The sequence below is a fragment of the Strix aluco genome, chromosome 2, assembly GCF_031877795.1.
Source record: "Strix aluco isolate bStrAlu1 chromosome 2, bStrAlu1.hap1, whole genome shotgun sequence".
Taxonomy (NCBI): domain Eukaryota; kingdom Metazoa; phylum Chordata; class Aves; order Strigiformes; family Strigidae; genus Strix; species Strix aluco.
Window position 1 is genome coordinate 128,297,256 of NC_133932.1, and position 26,703 is coordinate 128,323,958.

Genomic DNA, 26,703 nt, shown 5'->3' on the forward strand with positions numbered 1-26,703 from the left:
ATTGAAAGTAAAGCTACACCTCTTTGTTTAGGATTTATTTTAGCATAGATGCCAAAGCCCACAGATGATACGAAGAAATCTTAAGATGGTGTGGTCTGATGCCATGGTATAAATTCAGGTTTTAAATTTTGTTATACACATCATATGCATACATTTTCTTGGGTGGTTTTAAACTAATAATGGTGAAACTGTTTTATTTAGAATGAAGCTTCCCTGTGCAGTGTTTGCAGCCTGCAAATTGCAGTTCTGTGTTAGGATGAAAGCCAGAAAGTGAAACTACTAAGGAACAAATGAGCGATACATTTGTAACAGCAATACTGCTTCAAATTAGAATTGCATAATTGGAGTTTGCTCTTGAAAAACTAAGAAACTGGGAATTTTTTTTGTGTGGTTTGAACTCTACATTAGGAAATTCACATATTTTCCTATAAATCGTAGTCTGGGTGGGGTTATCCTTCCCATTATTAGGGTTCACTGGGATGTTTTTTCTACGTTAGATAAGAGTTTGATCAGATTTGTCAGCTTTTTTGAAGTGCAGGACTAATGGCCTTTACTATCCAGGATTAATGTGTGTGTCTCATGAGTAGTTTAAGTTTGAAGACCCTGTCACAAAGTCTCCATTATGATTAAAGCTGTCCCTAACCAAAAGCCAGGTCAATCTCAAAAAGACTTTTGAATATAATATGTCATGCTGCCAACACCCTTTTCTTACAGGACATTTATACTTGTCATTATAGTAGCTGTCTGAAATTAATAACAGTAGTGATATCAGTGAATATATTTGTGAACTTTGCAAAGATATGGTACTTGCCTCTTTTTAGAAAGGGTAGCAAGAGTGGAAAGAAGTTCTTACTGGACTGAGTTTGTTTTTCCATTAGTGTTTTTTCTTCTCTGAGCAGTGGGGCACACTGGCTGGTAAGAATTTAGGGAAAGTAAGGTGCCAGTATTGCCACGTGTAATTAAAAGACCTTTTTTCTGCCAAAATAGGGATGAAAAATATCAATCAGCATCTCTAGGAGGGCCAGACTCTGGATTTACCTGTTGTCTGTATTTCTACTTTCTTCTGTTATTTTCCTTTTTTTGCCTTGGGTGTCACACTAAACAACTGCCTTTCTATGCCTCTTTTTAAGTAGCTTCTCTTCACTATTCAACACAATTTCTACAAAAATTAAATAGAAATTAAGAGTTGACTCAGTGCTTGAATCTTAGGCTGTTTCAACCAACAGTTCAGCATTTTTCTCTCAGTAGTCTAATTAAATGTATTATTTTTTGGTACAATTTTTTTAAGCCAACCTTGGTATCAGATAACCAAGTGCCATCATCTGTCCTCATGCACTTCTAGTGTTCAGCTATGCACATTGACTCAACAGTGCCAGGAGACAATAAATGATAATGATTTTGTTCATGAGAGACCAAGTATCTGAGATCTGTTTTCTCTCTGAAGTGCTAAGGCTTGGACAACAGGCCCAAGCCACAGTTGACCTATAGATGAATCCTGTATATATTATAACTGATAACCATTGTGCTAGTAGGTATTGTACTAAGTTATAGCAACCCACTTATGCTGATGTAAAAAGTGCTAAAGTGTTGAAATACTGAAGCCTGAACAACAGGCCCCAAGCTGAAGCTGCTCACTTAGCATGTAATCATTAACAAAGTATGTAAGCTCACTAGTGAAAGATGCAGCTTAGACAGAATATAATCAGTAGTGAGGATAAAATGCAAAACACTCTCACAGTTTGAAATGGGTTCAGTCCTTTCTGCAGCAAAGTCTGTCACTGAAGGGCATGTCCAGGACTTTACTGCCAGCTTATTTAAAGTAAGCTGTATAATTTGAAGCAGGAGTCCTGGGGCCTGGCAATCCATTCTTGGGCTTAAAATGGGTGTAAGTGAAAGACTTCAAAACAAGAAGACTCTCTGCTGCACATTTGACTGATGGCATCAGACACAGTGGGTACAAAAGCAGTGCCATTATGAAAGTTGTGAGCTTACAGAAGTGCAGAGAGCAAGACTGTTGATGAACTTAGATAAACCCAAGAAAGAGATGCTTACTGGATTTGAGTATCAGTGTGTGATATGCTAGTGTTCTTTCTGTCACTGGAATGCCAAGGATGCTGTCTTGGCCTGTCTGTTCTTGTGGGAAAGATAATCCATCATTGACATCGCCCTTTTTTCCTCTCAATGTGGCAAAAGAAGCAGGCATCATATCCTTAGTGCATGTGTATCTGGGTGAATCTCCCTCTGCAACGATGTGTTGCTGATTAAGTATACCAATTAAACTCAGAGCCCAGAGTGAAAAGAGTAGGCGTATTTTACTGGTGATAACTAAATGATGTAACAGAGTAATACAGAAAACATGCAGTAAGAAAAGGCAGAATAATGCACCTAAAGCAAACAAATAGGAAAATGCAGGGTAATGCATCAAATCATTACTACCAGAGAGAGAGAATAGTGATGAAGAAAGATCCATCACCACTTGCACCCGTTACCATCATCCAGATCCGCAGTCTCTGGGGAGCCCTGGTTACAGCGAGGATTTGGGAGCCTGTCCCGGCAAGTGGGAAGCCCTACGCGGTGCGTCCACCCATAGGTGAGGCTTCCAAAGTTGCTGTGAGCGGGTCCAGCCTTATATACCAAAAATCAGCAAGCCAGAATAGCTGGCACCTTTGCTTTGAGTGGAAAATATCTGGTTTCATTCTCCTGTTGGATTCCACCCAAAGCCTGGCCAGGGCTCAGGAGGGGAAACCAAGGGAGTTTCTAACAAGGCGAAATACTTGGGTTCTCAGCCTTGAACAAGGGTTAGGGTTAGGGTTAGGGTTGAGCCTTGAACAAGGCTGAGAAAGGAAAGTTGGATACATTCTCTCAGCATTTCATCCTCACTACTGATTATATTCTGTCTAAGCTGCATCTTTCACTAGTGAGCTTATATACTTTGTTAATGATTACATGCTAAGTGAGCAGCTTCGGCTTGGGGCCTGTTGTTCAGACTTCAATACTTCAACACTTTAGCACTTTTTACATCAGCATAAGTGAGTTGTTATAACTTAGTACAATACCTACTAGCACAATGGTTATCAGTTATAATATATACAGGATTCATCTATAGGTCAACTCTGGCTTGAGCCTGTTAGCCTTAGCACTTCTAACAACAAACTGCTGGTGGGGCCAACACTGTCAGTGAGGCTTACAGGGCTTTTGGAACCCGGTGCAGAAATCTTGCATGCACAGAAAGTCACCAGACGTGCTGCACAATCACTTTCCACTCAGTAGGTCTTGGACAGCTGCTGTTAGGGCTATTTTGTGCTGCACCCCTTTCATGTGATGGGTCTAGGACTGACATGACCCACAACTGAAAACAGCACTGAAAAACTTCTAGCTCATATCCCAAAGCATCCAGGCTGACTGAAAAAGCTTGATAGTCACTGGAGCTCAGAAGCCCTCGTCCCAGGTGTCTGCTGCAAAATGACAAACCTGAAAAAATACATGAAGTAGTTGTTTTTCTCTTTACATTGCTCTTGGAGTTGGTCAGAAAAAACCTTTCACGCTCCTCCAAGCTTTCTTTGGAGGAAGATCCCAGTTATCCCTTCAATTTACCCATAAAATGAGCAAGCCACTGTCATCATGCTGTCTTTTCCTCCTCTAAGGTTTGTATGGTGTTTTTACAGGATTTTAGACACCTTGTGAATGTACAACTTGCAATGCTTGTCTGTTTAGCTGACAGTACTTCCACAAAATGTGTGTGTGCATGTATATTTCCTTATCTGGTCTTCAAAATAATTCTTGGGTCTGTCAGCATATCCTTCTGCATTTTTGCAGAAAGCCAATTAACCCCTCTGCACCCCTTTAAAAGCAGCCAGAAATCATTTGCTAATGCTCACTGAAGTGCAACTTCTTTACTCCTGTATCTTAAAATAGCATTTTAAACTCCCGTAGTTAATAGCTTCCTTAGAAAGAAACCTTCCTCTAATCAAAATAACATTACTGAAGCTTTGCAAAGGCATGTGCCCTTTATTTCCTCTCTGGAGCCCTAAAAATGTAAGGTTTTTTTTCCCTGGATATACCACCTTACAGCTAATGAAGCCCTTGGGTATTTCAGGGTGGGAAAGCTAGGCAGGTTCATAGTCTAAAGCTGTTCTCTATAGCTCTATTTAAACATGATATTTATGTCCTTAGCCTTTAAGAGCACTGATTTCAGTGGAGACTTTCAGTCAGGTTTTTCATTTGGCATAAGTTCCTGTGTAATTCAAAGGCCTTTTCACAATTTCTGTTTATTTTTTAGAAATAATATAATATATGATGGTGTTTGCATATCATATCTGTGTTCTACTCTTGTGCATCCAATGTGAAAAGATAACCTATTTTTCCACATTTTTGATTAATGAAACGAAAATGAGAAGAAACTTCCTAAGTTGGTTATTCAGTGCAACAGACCTGAATCTAAACAAAGGGGTCTTAAGGATTTAAATTACCTCCCAGTATTCTTTTTCATTAAATATTTGCCAGGAATTTCTTAAGTGACAAAAATTAAAATTTCCGTATTATTTTCCCTTTTATAATTTTTTCCTCAAAGTCTAAAATCCTAGTTTGTTACTTGAAGCCATCCAAGGGGAGCCATGCTAGGAAAGGAAGAAACAGAAAACATCCAAAGAAGATTAAAATAACTTTGCTGAAACCACCTCATAACTTGGCTTCATCACCAGCTCTCAGCCCAGAGCATTCCAAAATTTGCACTGGTGTTTCATTCACTTGGGTATTTTATAAAGTATGGAGCTCAAGGTTTTTTTTCAATTTGTCTTTTGGCAGTCTAAGTAATTTATGCGGTTGCCTATCTGAAGTATATCACTGCTCAGAGGTTTTCAGACATCATAAGGCCACATCTGAAAATGAATGAATAACTATATTGTCTCCATTGCATCTAGCATTTTTCAAGTCAAGGAAATATGCCTAGTAAATTAACAACAGGCCAGTTGTACTAAACAGACATTATTCCATGTTAGTATCTCCTTAGTTGCTTCAGCTGTCTATCCACTAGCTAACAAGCAAAACTGTGTGATACCATTTTAATACCTTCAGAGTATGCTGCAGAGGTGCTCCAAAATATAAGAATTGTTCTTACCATGCAGGAATCTTTATACTGACGTTAGATAAAGTATTAGACTGCTGCATCATGTAACCTATCTGAGATATTCCCAGCTTCTTGTTTGCTGCAGAATGTACCCATCTAAAATGGTTAATCTTTACAAGAGGCAGAGATTAATCAGGCAAATCAAAATAAAGAAGAAAATCACAAGTATGATGAGGTGCATCTGCAAAATGAGGATGTTAGATCAATGGTAATTTAATGATTTTTAAAAGGCACATGAGCAATAATTTTAATAAATGCAACTTTTTTTTCTTACCTTTAACACCTGTAATATTTGTGTATATTTCTTTCATTAACAATCCTTGCCATCTTACATGTGGCAGACACTGTTGGCTTTTTACCTTGGTATATTGTTTGCAGCAGAAAACAATATATAAAAAAAAGGTGGACAGGAACAGGAAAATTCCTTAAAAAAAAAAAAAAGAATTTTTTAAAATGCTTTTCTTTCAAAAGATTGGGAAAAGCACACATAGTTTTTGCAAGAGTTTATTGGTTGAAATAATCATTTTCAGATTTTTTTTTTTTTTACAAAATCCTTTTTGCTGACTTGAAAATGCAAATGTTCTTGAAACAAAGTCACTAGTTTTAGATAACCATTTGGGAAAAAAAGAAGAGGAATAGAAACTTTCAAGCAGAGAAGGGAAGGGAATCCTACTGTAAAAACTTTTAATTGACTCTTCGTTTACTCTAGCAACAATTTCCAAAAGTTAGGACTTGAATTTTTTCCTCAGCCCAATTCAGAGCACACTGAAGTCTATTAAGAACTGTGGTAGCAAGTGATAGTGGTGGAGATCAGTGAAATGGGGTTGACATAGCGCTGAGGGATATGGTGTGGTTGAGACTGGCCAGTGTTAGGTTAATGGTTGGACTAGATGATCTTCAAGGTCTTTTCCAACCTAGATGATTCTGTGATTCTGTGATAAAATCGGAAACTTAATTGAACACTTTAGAAGCTTTTCAAGAGATATTCACTACAATATAAATTGCAACAATGAATCTTGAATTAACTCTGAGGCTGTATAATTCTTCAGTATAGTTTCCTTATTCCACATAGAATCTACCTGTTGCAGGTGAGTTTTAGGTTGTGTATTACTAAAAAACATTGAGCAACTCTGGCACAGTGATTTCCTAAGCCAGAATTCATTATAGCCAGTGAGTGTAGTCTGAAGAAGACTGTGTGTTTGTTCTGTTGTTACACTCTTCTGTTTATAGCTGTTGGAGATAAAATTCTGGACTACAAGGACCCTTGAGTTGACCTGGCATAGTTCTTAGGCAGTCTAATTGATTCGCTCATGAATGAAAAATAGGGAGATTACCCACAGTGAGAGCATAATCTCCTTTTTTGGAGGCTTTTAAGGGAAGGTGACATAAATTTCTGTGACTTTTGAGGGGAGAGGGAATGACTAAGCAGGGAGATGGGCTCTGTCCTTCAGTTGTACTTCATGATTATAATGTCAAAAGTCAAGAAAATGTGCCAGGAAAAAAGGGAAGAGTGTGCTATTAGAAAAGAGCATAATCTGAAGTATTTTTTACAGTCACTTGTGCCAGTGACATATATGAATAATCCAACCACTAAGGCTAATGTGATAATGGCAATGTCATTGTGGATTGCATTTGTTTCACAGAAGTCTACTGCTCATGGCCCTTCTCCATGTTAGAGAACAGGGAAGATGTGTTTCCAGGTGAGCTGATAATGCTCTGTCAGGCTGGCAAGCTTCATCACTCACTGAATGAGCAATAATATATTGATCATTCAGGAAACATCTCCTGTAGAGCAGCTTGCCCTGGAAAATCAATCCTTGACTAATCGGTGCATTTTGTAGTAGCAGAATCTACAATGTCTTAAAGGACTTGCATTTCACATTCTGTACTTTCAGCTGGGTATCTTATGTTTTTTTATAGAGGATGCTTAAATATTTGTTCCAAGTTCACTCTTTAGTGTTAAAGAATTGTAATAACACCCTTTTCTTAGATCTTCAGTGACTTCAGCTCTTCTAAGATTCTCAGATCTTCTCAGAGTTGGAAAGAAAATGGAGCTTAAGTAGGTAAACTTCCACTGTACTTCCACCATACCATGAGGAGCAGAGAATTGCAGATGGCTTCTAGTGGTGAAGAGAGACGCTGAGCTTTAGGACAATTTTTAAATTGTATATGGACTGAAACATTTCAATAAGCTCTGTAAGGTACTGCAGAATACTTTCTTTTCTGTAATGGAACATTCTTCTGTCCCTCAGCAAAAATACAGTTTGACTTATGTTGATAGAGCTGGTGGCTGATTGTACTTTACAGCCATCATTCAGGGGTCTAGAGCAAATTGTTATGTTAATGAAATAAGTCACCATGTGAACTAGAAAAATATAATATTATTCTAGCCCTGCTCTTTTCCCGGAACTGATTTAGATGAATCTTGGCAGCTTGGGATTTTCATATCAGAAAATCCCATAAACAGTTATTTAATTTTCTATCAGTATTCTCTCTCATAAGACTTTCAGTAGAGATATATTTGAATCTCATGCAGCAAAAAATCTGGCAGGCAAGATAAGAAATGAACTGGGCGTAATCAAAACTCTGTGGCCTGACACTAATAAAGAGTGCTAAAATCCACTTATCACACAGCCCCTCCTAGATCTTGTATCTAGGTAGCAAAATAGAGTCATTAGCTGCAACTCCATAGCTATCTTCTTCTACCCAATCAATGGAAATGGCTGGAGAGAAAAAATGGCATATATTGGAGAGATTGCAATTGCATTTCAGAGCCATAGAAAAATCCATGACTTAAACATCAAACAATGAATCTTCAACTGAAATGCTTCTTTGTATTATCTGAAAATGTTAAAGTTGGAAGTACATCAGAAGTCTTAGACAGATGTCTAAGTGCCTTCTGAAGTGAATAGGGCTGCTGAAAAACCTCTCTGAACCCAACTTAAAGGGAGGACCTGATCATAGAAAATAAGGTTGTAAAGGAGCACAGATGAAGAAGAGGACACTATACATGAAGGTATACATGAAGCAGATGTACCTGAAATGGATTTCATTTCTGAAAGGTGCCTATCCAATAAATCCTTAAAATTTTCTATGGTGGAGGTTCCACCAACTTTGATTGACAACTTATTCCTGTGTTTCATTGTCCTTATTATTAGGAAGCTTTTATTTTCCAATGTTGAACAAAATCTCTACTGCTGTAATTTAAACCACTAATATTGCTTTTACCCATGGTAGGCATAGAGAGGAGTTTATTCCCTTTATCTTTTTATGGCTACCTCTTACGTATTTGAAAAGTCAATACACATCTCCCCAGTCTTCTCTCTCTAAAGAAAACAGCTCAATTTTTTTCTTTCTTCTAGTAAATGTTAGTTGACTTTTTACTAGGCCTGTTCCCTGAACATTCTCCAGTTGATCCACATCCTTTCTTGATTGCCATGTGGAAAATTAAGTGACTTTACATACCAGACATGTAAAGAGGTGTCTTGGAAGAAATACAGATGGTAGACGATAGTCTTTAGTCTGACAGAATGGAATGCTCCCAGATTCATGCATATGGAAAATTGAAATGCAGGCATAGGTGAAGCTGTGCTTAATCAGTCAGACCAACTGTCATTGAACTTCATCAAAATCTGACACCCCAGATAAGGTTGTCAGGCATTCCCAGATGATATATCAATTGCATTATGAATTCAATATATCTGGAGTCAGGTTCTGCTGCACCCCACCCTTGTGAAGCTGAGAATTCTGTGCTTTAGAAGGTATGAAGTGAAATATTAAGTAGCTGTCATTTCTTTTGAACAGGCTGTTAGCATCAGTCAACTGAATTACTGTGCTTTGGTGCACTTAACTGAGGTAGCCATTCTAATAGACTCCCAGGTGGAGTGATTTGTGATATATGAATTTTATCATTGTTTCCCTTACATTCATTGCTTCCCTCACATTTGATATTTTGCATGGAGCACAACACCTATTTTATGTTCAACAGCATAGGGTTCTGCTGGAAAGTAAAACTTTATCTGATAAAGCTCCTAAAAACACCTGGCATTTGCTTGTAAATTTGTAGAAAAAAAAATTTCTTAATATGATGATGATGTGCTTGAGAAATATCTTTCAGGCAAAAAACAATGTTTATTTGACAACACAGACAAGTTAGAACTGTGTCTATTAACGTTTATACATTCAAGTCTTTTACTGTATAAACAATGAAGTATATAAGATTAAAAAGCTAAAGCAAACTTTACTACATCATTGCTTTTCATGTAAAATAGCTATAGAAGACAACACTGCCCAATATTTTGCCCAAAATAGAATAAGGTGCAATGGCATTCAGTAGTTAACATAACCTCTGTGAAGGATGTTTGGTGTTTATGATGCAAACTGAGGTGGAGAATGAAGAGGTTGGAACTGAGGTTGGAAGAACGAATCAATCTAAATTTAGAAATATGGAGAATGGGCTAGAAGACTTCTGGAAAGATGCTTGCTCTAAGCCAGGAAAATGACTTCGTTTGTCTTCATCCCTTGTATTCAAAGGGTTCAGATGCTTATAAACCACCAGCAGCATCAAACATATGCTGTCACCTAGCCTTTTCACAATTTCTTATTCTACATGATTTAAAAGAAGCCAGTTTATCATTTCTTTCCGGTCAGGAAGGTAACCTGAAAAATCAAGAAGATATGCTGTGAGCTAGTACCCACCTGTAATAATGTGGAACAAACAGTGGAAGAACTTCATATGATCCAAAGACCATTATATTTTTATTACCATAAAAAGCAGAAAAAAAATGGTATTTAGTTGAATACTTTTGTTAGAACAATAAATGCAAAATGTCTAGGCAGTCTGAAACACACAGTTACAAAGTCTTCTCTATAATGGTAAGAAAGCTTAGACAAAGGGCCATTTGGCCAGAGGTCAGGATGTCCCAGTTTACATTAAAATGTATAAGGATAGCATATTTTCTTAGTTCAGCATTGTAGCACAAATAAATGACTAGGTGTGAAGGCATATCTTAATGGCCAAGATAAAGTCTAATAAAACTGAAGAATTTGCTCTCAGAAAACAGATTGGTCTAGAAATGATGCAAGTCCAGGACATGCACTAGAAAGTCAGCTAGCTAAAGTGTGCCAAAAGCTAAATATTGAAGAAAGAGTCAGCTGTCTCTGAGTTGATGGAGGACTTGTGGAGATCTGTAGTACAGGCATACCAAGGGCTGTAAAGCTAAATTGACAATAAAACAATTTATGAATGTTTGGTTGGACTTGAAATCTAAAGAATGTCAAGGTCATAAGCCAGCAATGTGCCCTTGCATCAGAGAAGGCTAATGGTATCCTGGGCTGCATTAGACAAAGTATTGCCAGCAGGTTGAGGGAGGTGATCCTTCCCCTTTATTCAGCACTGGCGAGGTCACACCTGGAGTCCCGTGTCCAGTTCTGGGGTCCTTACTACAAGAGAGACATGGACATACTGGAGAGAGTCCAGCAAAGGGCCACAAGGATGATGAAGGGACTGGAGCATCTCTCCTATGATGAAATGCTGAGAGAGCTGGGACTGTTCATCCTAGAGAAGAGAAGGCTCAGGAAGATCTTATCAATGTCTATAAATACCTGAAGGCAGGGTACAAAGAAAATGGAGCCAGGTTCTTTTCAGTGGTACCCAGCGACTGCACAAGGAGCACGGGGTATAAACTGAAACACAGGAGGTTCCCTGTGAACATCAGGAAACACATTTTTACTGTGAGGGTGACTGAACACTGGCACAGGTTGCCCAGAGAAGTTATGAGACCTCCATCCTTGGAGATATTCAGAAACTCTTTGGTCCTGGGCAACCAGGTCTAGGTGACCCTACTTGAGCGGGGATGTTGGACCAGATACCCTCCAGAGGTTCTTTCCAACCTCAAGCATTCTGTGATTCTGTGACACTTAGAAAGTAAGGAGTTTGCTATGGTGCTAAACATGAGAATAACTGGTGAAAGCTGGTCATAAGTACAGCTCCATGTCCAGGCAAAAGATTCTATTGAACTGTTCAAACATAAAGGAAATTGGCAGTAATTCAAATATTAAGGTAAACAGTTCCATTAAGTGCTGGCAGTGTAAAAAAACTTGTTTATAAAAAGCATTTTTAGAAATGCAAGACTGGTTAGCGGAGAGCATCACACATGTCCAAAGAAAATCTCTTTCATGGAATGAAAAACTACCTAGATTTGGAAGGGCAAGGAATGAATTAGTTCTGCAGCTGAATAATAGTAGTTAGTTTTTGAAATGCTAAAAGGAAGTGTCTTGGAAAAGGCATTCTAAAAAAAATGTGGGAAGTGGGGTGTTCAGAGCAGAACTGCTCTAAATCAAGTTCATGATCCAGGAACATGCAGTCATCCAAAAATGGGATATGACTACTCTAAAATCCAAGAAAGTTTGCGTCATGGAAAAACTGACCTGCATTTTAGCATGGCTAATAACTTGATAGTCCTATAGAAAGTATCTGCAAATTTGGTCTGCTGAAGTTGCTTCCTGAAAATCTGGCATGGGTTGAGGCAATGGTTTGTAGGCTTTCAGGAGCTACTCCAGGGGAAAGTCATTATTAGAACCTCTACATTCTGTAAGTTTTCTGCAGTAAAAGAAGAAAGGGATCAAGATGTAGAAGTGATGAAACAGTGAGAAGTCATAGTTGTCTGGCTGAATGTTTGAGCAAAAACAGATAGGAAAAAATCTGTTTATAAAATATAGATTTTTGAAAAATCTATACACCTGTTGAACACTGGTAGGGAGGAAAATAAGAGTGGGGAGAGGATGAGGGTAAAGTTCTAAAAGTCTGCAGGGAATTTGGTTTTGTGCAAAGCCATATGATTAAAGGGACAGCAAACCCATCAGAATTTCTGTTTGGGAATTATAGTTTTGACTCAAGGAACTGTGTCAACACTTCTGGTCCAACATAAAATTGATACTGGATATCCCAACTCATTAAACAAACTCATTATTTTATTGGTAGGAATGAGGAATTCTAGTTCACTTCAGAAAACACCACGAAGATTTCAGTGAGGTTTTAGTCCATAGTTCTGGTTAAGAAAAAACACAGGAGCACCAGACTCTGCAGAAAATTAGATGAAGTAATTTTCAACAGTTCTTGACTGTAAAATAGATTATACCCTGGAGGATGTAGCAGCTCATCCTGATGTCTGACACAATGTTAAAATTAAGCATCAGGAAGTAGAAGACATAGAAGATTTTGGACAATTGTTTTCATAGCAGATAATCTAGAGATTAATTTGGGACTGTACACCTGTCTGATCTGAGGCTTTGTAGTAGTACTCTGTGGTGGGCTGTTGGCCTCTTCCAGGTCTACTAACATTGATAGGTCTCACCTATGTCTAATTTACCTGATCTCCTGTGTATGCACAATTTTATTGGAAGCCCTTCAGAAATCGTGGAATGCCCTTTGACTCAACATAGCACAGATCACTAAAGCGAGTACTTCAGTGCTAAAAGTGGAAGGGTTAATCCACATGTCATGTTTCCCCAAGATGTTTATCCTAGAACACTATAAAACTTGAAAAAAAGCTGCTGTATTTGTAGATTGGCAGTGTCTGGACTTGAAAGCTGACAACATGAATTAGAATCCAAAAAAATAAAACTGGATTCAGAGTCAGGAGGAAGAAGGACAATAGTTTTTTTAACAAAGATTTAAGACTGCATGAAACACAGCTCTCCATAAGCTTACAATATCAGAATATCATAACTCTTCTATTAAAGAAGGTTTGGACATTTTAAGGCTTTCTTTCTTTCTGTCAGTTTTGTTGTTATTCCTACACTGCTGCATGGACTGAGCAAATCACTGCAGCAACTGACCGGATGTTATGTAGCATTTTCAGGTTTAAGGTCTGTGCCCACCGTTTCTGTTCTGGCCTAGCTGTGTTTTAAAAAAACTTTTTATGTTGGGCAGTGCAAGTGCTATTAATTTGGGGGGAAGTCTTGATGCAGGAATATAAATTATTAAACAAAGAAATGACTTGCAACATTAAAAATCTAAATTCCCATGAGAGGGAACAGTGAACCAGACTGGTGAATTCCTAGAGATGATTAACGGTTACAGATGAACTCTTTGGTCATCAGTTACGTGGGAAGAGACTTGTGAGTAGAGTCCCTGTAGGAAATACTTACAATTTTGCAGGGTGATTTGCCAAGTGGATGAAGAAACTGTAATGCTGCTCTTCCAGTGAAAAGTGAGTGTAGGCACAAGTGGGATAACTCTGATGCCTTCTTTAAGGCTTAAGTAGAAAATAAAGGAATTCATTGCTCAATGACATGAGCATACTCAGCATGAGAGTCGTCTCTTTTTATCCATTTTTTGCAGAGGTGCGAGTGGTGCTGACCTTTTTGCTAAGACACTGATTTCAAGGCTGCCAGAATAGACTGCAGTAGTAAAAGTTTTGCAGAGGTAAAAATACATGTATATCCCAAGTCTGCTATAGAGTAGATGCTTCTGTACTGCTGCTTGTGGAGCTTTAATTTGCTAAAAGCAGCTAATATAGTGAGTTTGAATATTCTTATATCAGTTCAGGGTTTCTGATGTTAAAATACATGAAATTGATTTACGTTTTTGCCTGGCTCTTCCCCTCCTCCAACAATCCTTTGTTTGTTTGCTTGTTTTCTTTTGATGTTGTTCACGGCCCTGCCTTATTTCTCTTCATTCTTTATATTCCACTTACATGTTGTGATTTCCCTGGACTCTAAGGAAACACGATCAGCATTCACAGTCACCCCTAGACCAGTCTGTTAGAAAGTAAGTTGATGAAGAATAGCTGATGAATTCCCAGCACCAGATGTTCTGTCCAACTGCTAACAGTTCAGTGAGAACTGTGCAAAAGTATATCGCTCAGTCATCTTCATGATCTAACATCTGGTTCATTTGCAGGTGCCCTCTGCCTTAGTTGCATTATACTAAATTCCATGCACTGTATTATAAAGGTAACTAATTTATTTTGTATCAGGCTGTGGGGAAAAATAGCTGCTTTTATCAGTAAATCAGTCTTCTACTGGCTGTTGAAAGAAAATGACTGGAAATAAATGAGTTTATTCACTGCTGTTTCGATTCCCAACTTTCAGATAATCCATAAATTTCAATGGTTGTTTTCTAACTAAAGTTTTTCCCTTGCACAATTCTTTTAAAAAGAAACCACAAAAAAATCCCCAAATGAAAAGAAAAAAACAGAAATGAGATGCATGGGTTTGCTTTCATTAATTTAATATTTCTGGAAATACAGTCACAAATTATTAATCTCTTGATTGTGAAATTTCATAGTTCTGGAATTCACAAGGTTATGTTTTTGGATGATCAGAAAGTTAACAGAATGTCAAGCTGCGACATAATTTATCTGTAGTGCAGTACTTTGGTAGTGATATGATGCTGCCTTGTCCTACACAATATTAAGAAAGGAAAAACAGCATTGTTGTTAAATCCATGCTTGACTGTCATGTGCACAAGTGCACAAGTGATTCCCACTGCTGGCAATCTGAGGCAGTTTAGATTCCAAACTCTGTGGTGCAGAATGGAGGATGGAGTGAAGATCCCCAGGTCAGTCCTAGTCTCAACATGTGTCTTCTCAAACATGAATTTTGTAAACCAGTTCATTTCTTCTTAGCTCCCTAGGTCCCATAACTGATGTTATCCCTCTTGTATAATTAAAGAAGGGAACTACCTTGGTACCACTGATGTGACTGATGCCTTGGACCTGCAAATTAGTGGGGAGAGCAGAGGGAGCTGCAGGACTCTGGAATTGCAGCTGGAGATCTCTCTGGCTCTAAAGGTATGTGCATTCCTACAGGTGTGGAAAGAAAGGCTGCTGTGAGGTCTGATAGAAGACATTATAGCTTCAACAATAAGCTGTTTCTGCTGAGAATGGCAACAACTAAAACATCCCTATTTCAGGTAATCTAAAAAAAATTATGACCCTACGTTGTCCTTTCTTTGAGGACAGCTGAAAAAAAATCTAAAATTAATTCTGCTTCTGCATACAAGAGGCCAGATTATCCAGAGTCTCCTCTCAAGTTTATCACGATGTAAAGAGTTTTTCCAGAGATCTGGAGATCAAGATGTAGGGATTTGATAGGAACACAATGAAATTAAATTCTTATTCATCTGAGGACTCACTCTGCTTTAATTTGATCTTCCCACAATCTTCTAGATTAGTAGAACACGAGGTACCTGTATGAAGGGCCATGCTGCTTCTTGCTGCTGAAATAGGATTTTAGTAGTCTGTTTATTATGGGGCTTACTGTGATATCCTTTTTATTTCTTTTAATAGGTCTGTTCAAATACACAGAACTACTAGGTGTACCACAGTCTGTCAACTAAGCACCGCCAAAATAATCCAATGAAAACTTGCATTGAAAGTCCAATTTTATAATTGTTACATTGGTACAATTACACAGATGAAGTTTCCATCAACTGCAGTGGGAGCTGCATCTACGGGAGTGGATCTGAACCAGCTCCAGCCTGGGAGCTGTGAATAGTGCTTGGAAATACAAGCCATATTATCGTCTTTGGCTGGCATAAATCTGGTGTAAATATGAACTGCACTTGGACAGCAAGATGATCACTGTTGACACAGACATCTCCTTGTTGGTCATCTGGGGTCACAGCAGAGGAAATGCTCTGCCTAGTCCTGTTCCTCACTGTGTGTCTGTTTAAGTACTTTTTGTTGATCCTGTCTTTCTATTAGTCCAGTCTGCAATGGTGTAGTTAGAGCAACTCTGGTTGATGGTTATTCTTCAGTTCAAACACCAAATACAAGAGGCTTCTATGTAAACAGGCCTTTCAGCTCTGCAGTTAATATTAAGACTATAGAACAGTACTTGACATTGATGGTTCCTATACCGAACTGTATATGAGATCCAGCTCTTTGCCTCATTTAAGACATTCTCAGGGCAGGGTTAAAGATATTCCTCCCAAACATTCAATTTAAAATGTACTGCCCTGTCTTGCTCTTAAAGCCCTTACAGACATATTCATGGTAATGTGATGCACTTACTGCAAATGAATTCACAAACACCACAATGAAAACATGAGGTTTTCTTCTCTGCTTCCTAGAATTGGTATCAATTAGATCACAAGCTCTTTTTACAAGATGAGAGAGAGAGGAATTTGGATGTTTGCAGTTGAATGCCTGTTGTTAATAGCTTTAGAAAGAGCTGAGGTATCTAGATACATATCTTATTTGCTAGTATTGACATAGAGGAAAGATCAAGCTTTAATTCTTAGAAATAATAGACAAAAGGCACACTGAAACAATGACATAGAAAAATCCCTGAGCTGTTGCTTGGTGGTTTTTAGACAAAGAACTTGTTTGAAGTTGAGAACTATTTCTGCAGTGATTTTCTCCGTTGGATATAATGCATGTCCCCATTTAGGCACTTTTTTCTATCAGCTCCGCTTGTCTTGGTGTGGTTAGGGTCATAGATGGGATTTTCTTTGTTAGTGACAGTGTGACTGACTCCTGTATTCTGTTTCCAGGCTGAGTTTCACATTCTGTGAGGAAGCAGTCTGTCAATCAGACTGTCCCTCGGCCAGGACCAGTGCTGTCACTCAGTCCAGGCCAGCCACCGAGCTCTTAAACAGGGATGTGGTGTGGAGAATCTCTGCTGTTATGCTGTTCTCCCCAGAAAGCAGCTTCACAGAAATCATAGAGATGTGAAAATGTTGAACACTGTTACATCATTATCTAGAGATGCGGCTTTGGTGAAATTGGGCAGTGTTTGTATTTTTGCTGCATTCCACCCCATGCATCTCACTTTGTAGCAGAGAAAGTTTGGGTAGCTTAAATGCGGGAAGATGAATATGAGTGCTATTGATTTTTGGAGCAAGTGAATTGCACTGCTGAGGATATTTTACTATTAGTGGTAGTGCTTTTTCTGTCTTGGGTGAGATCAGCTGTGGATAAGCATTCCTTTGTTTTTAGCACTGGTTCCTGTGTACTTCAATTGCCTTGAAGAAATTTGCTCTACTAAGTTATATATCAAAATTGGGATAGTTGACGGAATATTGTATTTTTCCCATCATAATGAAATATTAGGAGGAGAGTTGTCCTGTGAATTTTGCCGAGAAATCCATATGCGTGTGTAAAGGCATTCTTTGTGAGGTTGTTCTGTTCTCCTTCCTCTGGGTTCACTTTTATTTTCTTAGTTTCTCCCCAAGAGTGTGTTTGTTCAATTTGTGCTGCATTTCTCTTTTACCTTTTCTTTTTGATATTATCAGGTTCTTTGCTAAGGGTAGGCCACTCATCTGTGAATTTTTTCAGTTTCCTTATAGCATTGCCCTACTTTTTTCTAATATTAGACTTTATGGTTCGTTGGATTATATTATTATTATTGATTTTTCTTCTTTGTCATCCAGAGGATTTAGTGATTCTAGGAGCTTATGCTTTTTCACTAGTTCTTCTGACCAAGTACTATATTCCTTTCTCTTTAAAAGCTCAATGCTGTTGTGTTCTTCCTTTAATTTCTTTATTGGCTCATCAGTCAAGACTAATCTAGACATATTTCCTCATAAATGGGCTATCTGTTTTGTAAAGAAAGGGATTTATTTTAATTACTCCTTGTTCCTAGGTAAGTTTTAATCATTTCTTTGTATTTTTGGGGGGCAACCAAATCTCCATCTCCTGTATTGTCTTGAAACATTTTTTTCCTATGTAGGTTTGTTGTTTCAGTGACAAGGAAGGTTGCAGAACTGAATACAATACTTCAGGGTTCTCTGAGGTTCAGCTGAGATTTGGGTTTCTTGTACATAAAATACTGCTGCAGTCATGAATTCATTTTTACTTTGCTGTTCTGTTTTTCTTCGTTATTTGATGGTGTTCTTGGTGATTTAGAGTTTGAGATACTCAAGTTTGAAGCAAGCATTACACAAGCCTAAAAATCTTAATGCAAGCACATTGTTTCTTCAGCCTTAACTGTCTTCTTCAAGGACCAATGCTAACAGCTGTTTTGTGATGCTACAGTCTCTGAGCTGAAGAAAACACATATTAATAGTGCAGACATGCGCTAGATTGTGTATCGGCAGGGCCTGATGTGAATTAACAGTTCCCTACCTTTCTGCATTGCCTAGATGTTTCTGAGTTGAAAGCACACAGACAATGCATGGACTACTGTGGTTCAGCAGAAGCTGGGGACACATTCCCTGCACATCTGTTCTGAACGCCTGTATGTTTCAAAATCTGATCCGCAGTTTGGGGCCCCTCTCTGCTTTGGACACTGTGTGTGTTTGAGTTACTGAAGTGTATGTGAAGGGCTTTCAAGGTGTGTAGGTGTGATTTGGGAGTTCTGTTACTGATAAATTTGATAGCTTGCTCTTGAAAAGCAACTATTTACAATGAAACTTCAGTTTTGTGGCTTTTGCTTTTGCAGCATAGCTCTAAAGTTTCATCCTTAAGTATTCTCAGAAAAAATAGTTGTTAAAAAACTCCACGAGGATGGAATCAAACCCTTCCTCCCTTCCACATGTCTGTGACTGATATTATTGTTATTGTTAGTATTATTTAACTTAAACTTTGGTATCTGCCTGAGTGGCCTCTCAGAATAGCAATTTCCCCTTGTCATCATTAGAAGTTAGACTCTTGCTGTTACTAAAGATTGGGGTAAGGTTTGTTGAGATCTTTTTGCTCATGTTTGGAGCGAAAAGGTAATGAAAGCGTAAAAAGGCAGGGTACCAGAAATATTTGTTGTCTGAAACCAGTATCTTTCTTGAAATAATAGTTTTAATAAATCTGTCTTTTCTCATTTCCAGAATTCTACATGCTACAGATAAAGCTGTTCATCTGGAGATTAGGCCAGTTGTCTGAGATGTAGGGAAATCCAGATCCAGACAAGTGCACTGACTGGTTTGGAGTATGTATTTCTCATCTCCCAGGTGAGTACATTCATTTCATGGAAATGTTTCATAACTGAAAACACTGGTCTTCCTTTTAATTTCAGCTTCCAAAGAACTTCTCGGTGCCAGACAAATTTCACAATTCCTGTTGTTTGTGTTGTCAATTGAAGTACCAATCAGGCAGCATGCCTTTCTACACTTGTATAGGATGTAGGACTAGAGCCAATGTCTCTTCGATATCCACTTGTCTCCCTAAATACTCTTGATTTTCTCAGTTAGTTCTATACACAGTAATAATGAACAGTCATGTTAGTGGGGCATATCTTGCTTTGGATGATTTCTATTACCTCTCATGGCAAGAAGGATGCTTGATTTGAAGATAAAATGTATGTATGGAAGGCAAGGTCCCTGCGATACAGTTCTGACTAATGTACTTCAGTTTTGTGTGAGTGGTTATTCCTGTGCCTTGATTTCAGCAGTTCTGATGAATAAACTGTAAACAAGGTCTGGCTCAATCAGTGCTATGGGGCTGGAAACAAAATAACTGTATCATGTGAAAGAATGTTCTCGTGAAGAAATGACTATCACAGAGCAAACAATGCCAGAGTTCTGTTCCTAGACTTGTTGTGAGACACTGGGAAACTCAAATGTCACTACTACCCTGCCTCAAAGGGATAACTATGTGAGGAAAAATATGTTAAGACTTAAATGATCTGTGATGGTAGAAATGGTTGGCCATGGAAAGTCTACATGGAATTTGATACTAAACTTTTGTCATCTCTTGAATTTGATTAAACAGATATCATTTTGCTCAGTGTAAAAGTCCCAATTCTAATGTATTTTTCCCTTAAAAAGAAAAAAGAGACTGTACCTCATGCTTATAGATTAAATCTCAAAAACGTGTTCAGATTATCTTAGATATTTAAATGTGCAAATCTGCCTTTTTTAATCACTTTTTTCTTTTCAGTTGCATCTTTGGAGCTGACTCACAGATGTATTTTTAATGTTTGAGTTTGGCAATCTTCTACTAGCTGACTTGTTATCCAAAGGTAAAATCAAAATAATATTATAACTCTTAAACCAGGAAAGGAATGTTTTATACAACAAAACAAGGTTAAAACTGATCTCTTGCTAAATGGGATAGAAAGAGATTTGGATGTCACTCGTTTCTGAAATTTCTTGGCAGAGTTTGAAACCACTTTTTGACATGGTCATAAGTTAACTACTGTGGTCTACAGTCCCCGGTGCAAAGCTAGACTATTTCAATATGTGGTGAAAAGGGGGGAATTAGTTTTCTGAACCTCCGTTATCTCAGCAGTTCCCCAGTCTGAGATGCATCCTGAGGACGGCTCTTTGATTTAAATAATTACTTATTAATATGCTTGAATTAGAAGAAAAACTGAGCAGTTACTGAATTTCTGGATGCAATAGACTGAATGCCAGTTTTAGCTCTGAAGTTCAGGTTATAACATGCTCTTCTGGAAGTCAGAGTTCTTCTTTTGGGGACTGATTTTACTATTTGGGATATGTAGACTTATTCTCCTTGGTTGGGGGATATTCTTGGAGAAATGATGCAAAAAACTGTCTGTGTGTGACAAAGGACAGACATGGCAGAGTTTCCAATTTCCTTCTCTAGTAGCCACACTTTCAGTTTCTAGATGTGCTTCTGATGTTGAGGTTTTGTATGAAGTACCTCAGCACCCTCAGAGCTGTCACCTTTCTTCAGAGAAGTAACATAGAATCATAGAATCACGGGATGGTTTGGGGTGGAAGGGACCTTAAAGATCATCTAGTTCCAACCCCCCTGCCATGGGATCCACTAGACCAGGTTGCCCAAAGCCCCGTCCAACCTGGTCTTGAACACTTCCAGGGAGGGGGCAGCCACAGTTTCTCTGGGCAACCTGTGCCAGTGTCTCACCACCCTCACAGGAAAGAATTTCTTCCTTATATCTAATCTAAATCTACCCTCTGCCAGTTTAAAACTGTTACCCCTCATCCTATCACTACATTCCCTGATAAAGAGTCCCTCCCCATCTTTCCTGTAGCCCCCTTTAAGTACTGGAAGGCCACTCTAAGGTCTCCCCGGAGCCTTCTCTTCTCCAGGCTGCACAACCCCAACTCTCTCAGCCTGTCCTCACAGGGGAGGTGCTCCAGTCCCCTGATCATCTTCGTGGCCTCCTCTGGACTCGCTCGAGCAGGTTCATGTCATTCTTATGCTGGAGGCCCCAGAGCTGGACACAGCACTGCAGGTGGGATCTCATGACAGTGGAGTAGAGGGGCAGAATCACTTCCCTCGACCTGCTGGCCACGCTTCTCTTGATGCAACCCAGGATACGGTTGGCTTTCTGGGCTGTGAGCACACATTGCTGGCTCATATTCAGTTTTCCATCCAATAACCCCAAGTCCTTCTCTGCAGGGCTGCTCTCAATCCACTCATCACCCAGCCTGTATTTGTGCTTGAGATTGCCCTAACCCATGTGCAGGACCTTGCACTTGGCCTTGTTGAACTTCATGAGGTTTGCACAGACCCCCCTCTCAAGCCTGTCAAGATCCATCTGGGTGGCACATCCCTTCCCTCCAGCGTGTCAGCCGCACCACACAGCTTGGTGTAGTCACCAGCCTTGCTGAGGGTGCACTCAATCCCACTGTCCATGTCCCCAGCAAAGATGTTAAACAACGCTGGCCCCAATACTGACCCCTGAGGAATGCCATTTGTCACGGCTCTCCACTTGGACATTGAGCCGTTGACCTCAACTCTTTGAGTGTGACCATTCAGGCAATTCCTTATCCACAGAGTGGTCTATCCATCAAATCCACATCTCACCAATTTAGAGACAAGGATGTCATGCAGGACAGTGTCAGATGTTTTGCACAAGTCCAGGTAGATGACATCAGTTGCTCTTCCCTTATCCATCAACGCTATAACTCCATTTTAGAAGGAACCCAACTTTAAGAGACCCCAAGGGGTGACTGCACTTAGGACAGAGCCTAAGTGGAAGCAAAGTTAGGTCAAAGGGGAACTAATAGGAAGGGTGAACTTTCTTTGCCCTCTGAAATAGCTAGACTGTACTCTCTGAGGGATTACTGGTTTGCAATGAATGCGATTAAAAGAAATGAAGCCTATAGCCTACCTAGAACTTTCTGGTCTGTGAAGACACCTAAGGATTACATACTCCATAAAATATTGAAATGCAGTTGATGATACCTTTGTACATAGGATTTAAGTAATGAACAGAATATGATTCCAAGTTGCAGCTGCTCAGTATTGCTGCAGTCCAAAGCAATTGAGAAAAATTTAGGCTTGCATTTTTCGTTCCCATGTATCTTCAAATGACATGTCAAAGGGCTGGAAATCTGTTGAAATGCAACTTGTGACTTGGGTCATGTACTTGGGAGGGGGAAAACACCTTGGGCTGTGCATGGCATATCACTCCAAAGGATACCTCCCAGGCCCAGAACAATGATGGAGGTTATGCTTCAGAACAGTGAGATGAAAATGAAAGGGCTCTTTACTAGAAGGACTGCCCACTTTCTAAAACATACTTGGTTACTGGGAAAAGGGTGTCTGGGAACTTTTAAAACAAAATTCTACAAAGGGAATGTGGGTTTATTTCCATCTGTGTGTTGTTCTTGCTTTCCAAAGACAAAAGTCTCTTCCTTTGAGGGCAGAACTTTGGTTATTCCCCTCAGTATGAGAGAAGGAAGTTATTAGCTGAACTGATACAAACCTGTGTTCATGGATTCACAGCGCTGGGATCATCCCTAGCTGTCTGAAACCCATTAAGTGCAGAGATGATATGTGCGGGTGCTGCAAAATCAACAGTGCATCAGAACTAGATGGCTTATTGCTCTATTAAATAATGTTGAACTGCTGTCTCAAAATTAGACTACCTTAAAGGTCTTCTATAAGTTTTTTAGAAGAACATAAACATCCTTCCGACATTGTGGTTGCTTGTTTAGAATAATTAAATGAAAGTACATGTCTGTATCATGGTTCATACTGATATGTTTGGAAATTTATTTCTCAGCTGAAAGCAATAATGAAGTCTATGCACTACCTAAATCCTAATTAAGCCCCGTGGCACCAGACAGAAACAACCCTCTTCATTTAGGCTTTATCAGTCTACAGTCTACAGGTATTTGACTGATTTATGTTATGGTAACTGAGGACAGAATTTGCCCATTTGCATAAGAAAAAGGCAACTTCTCTTTAGAGTGTATATGTAATCATATTTTAGGGCAATAGACTAGAGGAAGAACAAACTGACAACTCTGTACTGAAAGTAGCTGAGATTGTGGAGCTTGGACACCCAAAATGCATTCATCAAATTTCTCTCCCTTACAGCGAAGGAGTCCAGCAATAAGACTAAAAACACATAACAGTGTCTCTTTGTATTTTCCTTCATTGTTCTTATTTCAGCCCTATGTTATGGACACACAAATAGTTCCAAGGGGAATGTTTATTGTTATAATTAATATTATCTACCAAATTATAATTTTTAGAAAGGTAAGCACAACAGGGAAAACTGGATGACTGCTGAATTTAAAGATCATATATGAAACTATATGAACCTAGCAATGCTGAATGTAGGTGATGTCCCCTGATCTTACAGCTGGGCCTTGTATTACATCTACTTCATATAACATCTGTTTTCTATTATATTGAGTGTATTTTAGCTACCTAACTCTTTCTACTGTTTCCAGTTGTAAAACTGTTACTTTTGCAAATAAAACAGTTTCAATAGGCATGTCTCTACTGAGCAATGAATCTTGATCTCTAGGGAACTGGAAACGAGCTTTACCAACACTGACAAAATCTGAGTGAATAACAGTGCTCTGTCTGTGCAGAGTGCTGAATATAATTACTTCCTTTCTCTGGACAAGGACAGCTTTCTTTAGTCCTAGAGAGCTCTGCTCTCTTCTGCACCTGCTGTGTTTTCCTCCCACTTACCACTTCAAGAGTGCCCTTGACTTATAGCAGTGTAACCCAGTGATCCTTCTGCAAAGGACAGGGAAGTGTATAATATTCCAGTTGTTATTATTTATCATGACTAGTGAATGTTGTAAAGAAGTGAAATTGGGACCAAATCATATTAATGGATAGATATATAGTTTTGCACATTCAGTCCAAGTATTATGCACTGATGGTATCTTTTCAAGATACCCTCTCATGTCACTGGGTGAGTTCTTGATCCATAGAGGGCAGTTTTGTCAGTTTTGTCAGTTTTAGCCAGAATGTTAATGGTTTTATGAAGAGAGCTTATGGAGTCCTCTGCAGTTGCCTAACACATCCCATGTTGTTTACAATTTTTGTACCATGTGTATAGAGCAAGCAAGCCAGACTCCTAGTAATTCTAGTGATTTCTAACCTACCTGTGTATGGACAAATGTTGTAGAAACGATCTGTCTCTATAAATGTATTTGCACATAGGGAGAGCCAAATAAGGCTTTCAAGAAAACTTGATTGGATAATATGACAGAAATCCATTTAAATAGGAACATACCCTCTGTTGCTGTTAGTCTGCTGAACAGTCTGGTATCTTTCCTCAGTCATTAAGTCATCTTTTAACAAGGTGATGAAGGACTTTGATGTTACTGCTTTTTCTTGGCAGCTTAAGTAACTGAGAAAACTGAATAAAGTTAATTACAAGTTTGTCTACAGTAAAGATGCAAAAGAAGTAACGTCACTTCACAAATTTTGTAATTTTGTCTATTTCCAGTATTATTTGTGCCTGCATACTGGAATTGCTGGGCTAGGGCTCTGTGTCCCATGCTAGGAAAAGGCCTGTATGAGATCAGTCAAATGCATTCCTACTGACCTTTTAAATATATAATCTTAAAGTAATTTTATTTGGAGTCTGCATTTGTACACTATGAAGAGGGATGTACTCTGCACATCCCACATGGTAGCCGATTAAATAATAAAGAAAAAGTTTTACAACTGTTGACCAAAATGCTTATGGCCATCTTGGACATTCCTGCTCTTTCCTCATTCTTCCCTCTTGGGGCTACGGAGGAGGGAAAGCAGACATGGGCAGTCTGCCACAAATTGCTTTTACACTGTGGATTCCTTCCAGCAGAGACAGATGCTTGCCATGCAAATAGCACCTATACAATGGGAAACCTGCTCTGTTTGAAGTCTCTCAGCACCTCCACAGCAGATTTAAATTCTCAAGTCCCCTCCAGGTCCTTCTAAACTGAGGAGCTGTTGTCCTCTGATGCAAGCTGGGCATCACCCTTTTTCCTATGGTATGGCAAGCTAGTTTCTCATTTGCAAGTGTGTGCGGAGTTATATTTCAAGGAAAAGGCATCCAGGATGAAAGAGAAACCGTTTATGGTGGGATTGATCCTTATCTATTCTGGGATGCTGAGCATCTTCCACATTTTAAGGTAGTAAAAGGAGCATCAGAATGGAAACAAGAGTAGCAGGCTGAAAGGAGGTGAAGAGATGGGGTAGCTAAGTATGTATGTCTTAATATGTATTTTATCTTGCTATAGAATTCACATTTGTGGTGTAACATAGTGAAATACAACTCATGGACACCCTTGTTTTCTTTTAAGTCTCATAACATATAGCCTAGGGCAGTATTGCTATTACTTCGCTATGCAAGAATCACAGCCATAAATCACCATCAAAACAAAAATGGATAAGCAGACGTGCTTTGGGAGGTAAGCTGTTTAACACTGGGGCCCTTTTTATACTTCTCTTCTCTGAGTTAATTAAAACAGCTATTACAGAGCTATTCTATTAGGCTTAAACTTCATTTTCCATGACACTGAATTCATGACTACCAACATAAACACTGACATCCCAGAGACTGAACCAAGAATATCCTATGCAAAAAACATTAAATAATTACAGCTAGAATTAAGGAACCAGTGTTTCCAAGTTGGTGCTAGAAATAATCTCTGTGTTTGGTGATTCCGGCCCCACAGGGAGTGATCTGCAGTATGCATGAGAGGTGAAATTAGAATTCTGTAAAGATTTGGGGGAGAGCATGGATCTTAGCAGGCTAAGTACTTCTATGAATTCAGCTGTACTACCTAGTTCCTATTCTATTTTAGATCTCAGATGTTTGGTTTGGATACATCTTATTTAAACTGGAACTGTATCAACAGCTATCTTTTTATTTCCACATTTCATTAGTGGTACCACAGTTAAAAAAGATTGCTTTCCCAGGTCATGTCTGGCAAAGTTTATGAAAACCTCATGGATCAAATGTTCTGTTGTGAATCTGTCAAAATCCATGGTGTTCTGAGTTGCAACAAAGACTGACTTTGATCAATGAAAGAAAAGAAAAAAACAAATAGACCATTAATCATTATTAGTTTTATATGGTCTTTTTCCTGAATTCAAGATTCAGGGCCAATCCCATGTCTCCAAGGAGGCACAAATGACTTATATGATTTTATGTAGGATTTATTTTTTCTGATATGCATAGGAAGCTATCCATTAAAAGATGCCATTAGAATCAGAACTTTAAAAGAGTAAGTGACTGCCTGGCCCTGGATATCACCACTCCCTGTTCATATAATTATAAATATTTTTACCCCATTTACAAACTTGCATTATATTTTACATGACAGGTAAAAAATTGTCTATATACTTGACAGATAAACCTTCTAAACTTTAGTTTATCTAAATTAACTGTACCTCACAAACGCAGCAAGGTAGTCTACCTGTCCTAAATTCCACTTCTCTGTAACCATTATATCTTTTCAG